Here is a 7,052-nt window from a genome sequence, read left to right as displayed (position 1 = left end):
ATCATCCATCTTGATCTATCATCATCTACTATCCACCTCCCATGTCCCCTATGTTGTCATGACCTCTTCCTGTGTCCTCCTCTCCATTTGTTTAGGAAAAACCTAAACCTAAACCTAAATCACTCAACTCCTACTTCTACTACCTTCATCACCATGCTTCATCTGTCACTTCTGCCCCATATTGTGTTCACACCCTCCTATATTTTATTAAACCCTAATTTAGTAAACCCTCAGATTTTCAACCCTATAACAGATGCTTCTTGATATTAATTCTCATCCCCTCTCATCACTGTTTCATGTCCTCCTTCATCCTACTCTATTTTTTTCACACGCTCCAATCACGGTCACCACTTATGAAATACTCATCTAATTCTTCTCAAATAGGAGTTATCCTTATCTCTGATCACTACCTTCATCCTACTACTACATCTTACACTATACGTATCCCTTCTTGTCATCTCAAATTTACCCTACAGAGATAGCTATTTCCCTAAGATATTTCCCTTTGGAGATTACTACTGATCATCACTAACAAGTCAAATTATTTTAGAAGTGTTTCTAAATTAATATTGATTAACTCTAATCCACAATGACATAATTTTACCCTAATTTTGAGTTTTTCACCTGACACCCCATGGGCTCAAGATTTGACCTATCCATTGGTTCAATTGATTTGTCATTAATTAATGTGTATGATGATATAGTTAACTAGTTTTAAAGTAAAATGAAGTTTATTAGGTCACTAGAGTAATTAACTACAATAATACATTGGCCTAGACGGTCACACGCAAATGGTCTTTTGTATTCCAAATGAACTAGTTTAAGTATAGGCATTTTATAAAACATTCCCACTTCTTATAAACATGTGAACGTCCTTAGTGACACTAAACAATGCCATAAGTTTTCAAGGCATTTCCCTTCTTCTCCGTTTTACCCTTTGCTCTTCTCAATTCTCAATGTGATCAAAACGGCATGCCAACAATGGTGGAACAAGAATGGGGCTAGTAAACATGATGGACTAGATTTTAAGTTCCAAGGATTGCATGGATACATCTAGAATATGTGCGCTTGATAAACTTTACGTCTTATTCGAAGACCAAGAAATCTTGGATTTCATCTATGCACAGGTTATTTGATTAGTGGGGTTTTATGAAAAATTTTATGATTCTGTTTAGGTCAACACCATTGGGCTTAGAGATGTGGAACTCCGGGAGAGGTTTCATGTTAATAAGACTTATAGTTCAGATCTCTAAGGATAATTCACTAAATACTCCTAAAAAAGGTAAAAGATGAGAATCATTCATTTTGCCATGACAATTGAATCCATCATGTTTATCATGATATGTATAAGGCATAATGTGGCATATTTTCTTAAGTTATGAACTCTACAACTATGTAAGATATGTTATTGATGATGGAAATATAAGTGACCGGCAACCCAATCACACATTCCACATCTTGTTTCAAGTTCATTAATAGAACATATTCATTATAGGGCATGCACGATGCTTATAATGAAGTCCATGAATATATGATCGAACTTAGCGAATTATGATGAGATTTTACTACAGAGATCATTAGTCTTTCAGCATGTGTTCTAAATATTCCTATTCGAAGGATACGCGAGAAGGACATCGAAGTATCCAAATAGAATAGCACTATCTAGCCTCACTCATATGATTAATATGGCTGGTCCCATAACCATTAGTGTGGAGACACTAAGGATAAATAGTGGGTGCTCTTTAGTGGAAAGAGTTCAGTGAATTGATCTATATGAATCCTTGAATGGTATTATACCGAAGTGTCAATCAGGTTGATTCACGTCACGGTTGTGTAAGTGTTCCTTAGATCTAAGACACCAAAGACGTCTTGTGGACAGACGATTGTACTTTGACCATGGCCAACGAGTCTATAATCATTGGATTCTAAACAGTCTTAGTTTGGGTGCATCAAAAGTTTACGAAGACGATTGAGTGGTCAAGATGGGATTGTCCACCCTCTGTATAAGAGGTGACAGTTCAAGGAATACGATGTGATGAAGTCCTTGGCTAAGGCAGTGAAATATCGGAGAAGAGTTCTCTGATGATTTCCGAACGCATGAGTACTAACTCGGATGACTGATTAGGGTTTGACAGTTGGCCATACCCTAAGTCGTCCAAAGAGCATCAAGTGGATGAGGGATTATACGTACACGGTAACCAATGATGAACAGGTTCCATGAGTGAGTCAATACACACTTCTTTGTATCTTCTAGAACACGAGGTGTAGCTTGGCATCCCACGTGTTGGAGACTCGACCTATTGATTGAGTTAAATCAATCAAACATTAATTAATCTATATGATGATATAGTTCATTCATTTGAAAGGCCAATAAAAGTTTTTGACTGATACATGGGCCTAGAGGGTCACATGCAAATGTCTTTTGGACATCGGAAGATTTACTTAAGTTTTGGAGTTATATGACAAATACCCACTTAGTATAAATATGAGAAGGCCCCAAACAAAATTCACCCAGGCCAGAATTTTTCAGGGACCATCCCCTTCTTCTCCCTTCTTCCAACACCCCCTCTCCACTCCCGATGCCATGGGGACGGCATAAAGACGGCGACGGAGGTTGAACGGGGATCGTCAACGAGAAGGAGGAGATCCGACGTGGCGAGGACCGCATGGATATATCTAGAGGCTACACGGTTGAGCAGCTCGATAAGTCGCACTCCGAGATCCAAGAAATCATGGATGTGATCCGTGCAAAGGTACTTCGCTTCATGGTTTTATCGATGTGCTATGATTTCGTTATGTGTCTTCGCTGCAACACTTAAGATATTTTTAAGGCTTAAGCATATATTCTAGTCCATGAAGAAGAAGAATTGAAACATACAGGTTACACATCAGAGATTGTAATGACATCCCAATATAGAATGTCTATGTATGGATTCTTCTTCATCAAATATTCAACTATAGTGAAGAGGGAATATGTTGAGTCAACTTTCAATCTATCAAATGATGTGATGTATGATGTATGATGTGATGGTGGACGTGATGGTCATTAAGAATAACAGCATTATGCAGATTTTGTCACCATAACATCATTATATTTTTTAATCATGCCTAGACATAATCATTCCTAAATTTAACTTGGGGTCCTTATTCTCTTCGTTCATTTTCCATGTATCTTTTTATAAAAATAAGATAATGGCACTAATCAATATTATGTGGCCGTCAAGCCAATCACACCACCATGTTTTTATTTAAATTCATTAAATGAAATATTTATTCATTATTTTTCATGTGTGATTTTTAGAATGAAGTCCATGAAAATGTGCTTGATCTAATGAAATTTGACGACATCATAATATAGTGATCATTTTTTTGTAAACATGAATTCTATATTTCCCTATTCAACGGATAGTCAAAATGTACATTAATTTATCCTAATAGAAAGTATTATCTTATCCTTTGTGTACAACAAGTATGGTCGATCATGTATTCATTAATGTGGAGACACTAAGGAGAGATTGTGGGTGTTCTCTGAATAAAGGATTCAGTAAATTGATCTGTATGAATCTATGAATATTATTATACCTAAATGTCAATCAGGTTGATTCAAGTCATAGTTGTATAAGTAATCCATTGTCTTGAGATACCAAAGACATCTTGTGGATGGACAACTAAGTTTTGATAATGACTTATGAGTCTCTAACCATGAGGTCCAAATGATTCATAGATCAGTATTGGAAGAAGCCAGCGGAGATGATTCAGTGGTCAAGACAGGATCATCCACCCTCGATATAAGAGGATATTTACTCAATGAAGATTTTTCGGTTAAATCCCGTGCTATTTTAGTGAGAATATTGGAGAAGGCATTCTCCAATGATCCCCTCTAGGCATCAGTACTAATTAAAATGATGGGTTAGGATTTTGACTACCATCCATGCCCTAAGTCATTTAAGAGTCTTGTATGGATAAAGGATTATATATAGATTGTATCCAATGATGGTAAATCTTCCATGAGAGATTTTGAATAATAATTGGTATATTTTAGAGCCACATGTGTAGCTTGGCACCACACGGGCGAGAAACTTAACCCATTGATTAGATTAAATCAATCTTGAGTTAATTAATCTATATATTGATATAATTAACTAATAAGGTTGGGTAATAAATTACTCGGCCAAGAATTTATTAACTAGAATTACATATGGGCCTAGAGGGTCACACACCAAAGATCATAGGGGCATTGGTGAATACATTTTATTTAATGGTTTCTATGAAAAATATTAAGTAAAATATACATATGGTTAGGTTCTCCCATTTGGGACACCCTGGCCAGCCCAAGTTGGTCACACCATTGCCCCTTTTTCATCTAAGCTTTCTCCACTCATCAAAGAAGAGAGTCTTCTTGGTGAGAATTTCTACACAGATTTCAGGAAGAGTTAGAGAAGAACAGTGGAGGCCCAAGAGCAACCTGATTGTGTGGATACTTCTAGAGGAGTGGCATGTGAACAGCTTCACGAAAATCTCAAAGGGACCAATTCAAGGGTGGAATAAGTTCCCCACAGGTACAGTTGACGTATTATGTTTTCGAGATTGATTTTAACGTATCAGTGATTGGGTCGCGTAGAAAAGTGTTTTCTATCATTCAGTAAACGCACCATAACCCATCATGCACTTCATGTGAACAAAAATTATTAACATGTGCATGATGTACATTTAATGTACATCAATACTTCTAACTCAATCATTATTAACATCAATCATTAATACTTAATGTACATCAATATTAACATCAATCATTAATACTTCTAGAGGAGTTTTGAGGTTCCAATACTTTGTTTTAGATACAATGACCCACGTATTATCCTTGCCACTAGACAACTAGGCACCCCTCTGGTTGACCTTTACTTTGTGATATTAATGATTGATGTTAACAAATTGTGGAATCACCTAAAACATGATTCATAAAAAAAAAATGAAACTCCAAATTCGCTCAAATTTATAAAAAGGACTACAATAATGAGTATACGTTGAATCTATAGAAAATTTCAATTCATGAAAAATAGTTGACCAAATAAAGCTAGGTTAAATTGTCTGAAAAAATAGGTAAAATTGTAAAATTTTAATTTGAGCAGTATTTTAATCCAATTCAACAAAACAGATAGAATAAAATTAAAATTCATTTCTTACAAATCCTAGTAGCGTATTTGTTAGCTTTGGGATTTTTTAAATAATAAAAATCAATGCACAATTCAAAGTGTTGACTTTGACCAAAACAAATTGACAAAGACTAAAGAGATAACCATGAGATTTTTGGAGATAATATGAAGCTAATATCAGTTTTCAAACTCAAGGGTTCAAAAATGATGTCATTTATGGCATCTGATCAAAGTCAAGAAATGTACCCAGCAGTTGATGTCAGAGTGGGATAAAGAATTCCAAACGTATGACAATGATGAAATTTGGAGATTTGAGTACCACGATATGGATCTTAAATTTCAAAGCTTAAAAATTGTGACTCGCATGATAATGTGGTGGGAAAATAAAGCTTCAAAGGGGTCAAATATCAATTATTATGCATCAACAAGACTCAAAAATACATCTACTTGCTCCAGATTATGATTTTGATTGAATAGAGATTGAGATAAATGTAACCAAAGTACAACAAAATAATGTGATGAACTTGAGGAAAAATTATGAGGTTTCAATTGAAATCTCCAATTTTTATAATCAAAATGAAAATTTAGCTCATTTCAAATAAAAAGAAACAAATAGGGCATATTACAACCCCACACTCCCAAAATTAGGTCTCAAATCAAGTCTAATCCTTTTAAGCTACATCATTCCTTTCTTTTTGGGGGTTCTATTATGTTGCAGAAGATTATCCATCTTTTTTTGATGGTTTGAGAATATTTTTTCTCCAAAATGAGTGTCACCAAGTCAGAAATGCAACTCACTATATTCTTGACCAAAGAAGCGCAACTACACACTTGATGAATCGAGGATTTCTGAGGTATCGTTATTATGAAGAGAAGGAGGTGTTTATAAACTTGTATAAATATGAGAGTTTGCAGCCATCCATTTTTTAATGAACTTGGAGTGTCAAGATGATACCACATAACATTGATCCTTAGATCAATATTGTCAACATTGATCATTAGAAGAAAGGCCATGCCATGCACATCATGTTGTCCATGATGTTGCCTCTTCAAAAAGTTTTGATCCTTAGATCAATCAGTGACTCACGTTCCTATATATGTATCTGCATAGAACTTCGAAATAGTATTCCCATATGGAAATATTTAAATTCTTGGAAGAGGCTGAAGGCTAATACTTAATATTCTTTGAAGTAACTCCTCTTGGCCACCTATGGGTCACATTGTGCCATGTAAGTCATGTGTTCGGCCCCTGTAGATGTGTTGGCTGGCTGAAACGTCTCCACATTGGCTCATCAATCTCAGGTACAGCATAAATCCACACCTATAAACTTTTTTTTTGCTTTAGGGCTCCAAAAATCATTAAAACTCTCAAATAAATAATGTAAGTTATAAAATTCATGTCTTTTAATTTTTAAGGAATTTTAATATAATTTCATCATTGGTTTCAATTTTTCATCTTCTTTGCATCCATGCCACCTGAAATAAATAATTAGGCAAGGAAATATCAGTTGCAGTCAACCGATGGAGGACCATCAGGAAGACCAAGCCCGAGCTCGCCAGCAGCCATGTCATGGAGCCCGTGCCAACATGAAAAACTAGAGTTTCAAGTATACAGCTTGACGGCAGGTCCTAACAGTTCGTTTACTTTTGCATTTTCGTCTTTATGCATTTTGTGGAGCCCCTGTGTTTTGGGCTCTATCGTCTTTTCTCATGCTTTTGAGTGTCATGTGGGCCATTAGGGAAATGACTTTGTTGGACATTTCCCCTAAGTTAGTCCATTAGGGTAATGACCCTTAACTATATAAAGGATGGTCTCGCACCACTTGGACTTCCTTATTGAAAATTTGAATGATTACTTTACCTTGAGGTTCCACCTTCTCCTGTACATAATTATCTTCC

The sequence above is a fragment of the Wolffia australiana genome, chromosome 1 (genome assembly GCF_029677425.1).
Source record: "Wolffia australiana isolate 7733 chromosome 1, ASM2967742v1".
NCBI classification, from domain to species: Eukaryota; Viridiplantae; Streptophyta; class Magnoliopsida; order Alismatales; family Araceae; genus Wolffia; species Wolffia australiana.
The sequence above is the reverse complement of the archived record's forward strand: the minus strand, read 5'-3'. Positions refer to the sequence as shown.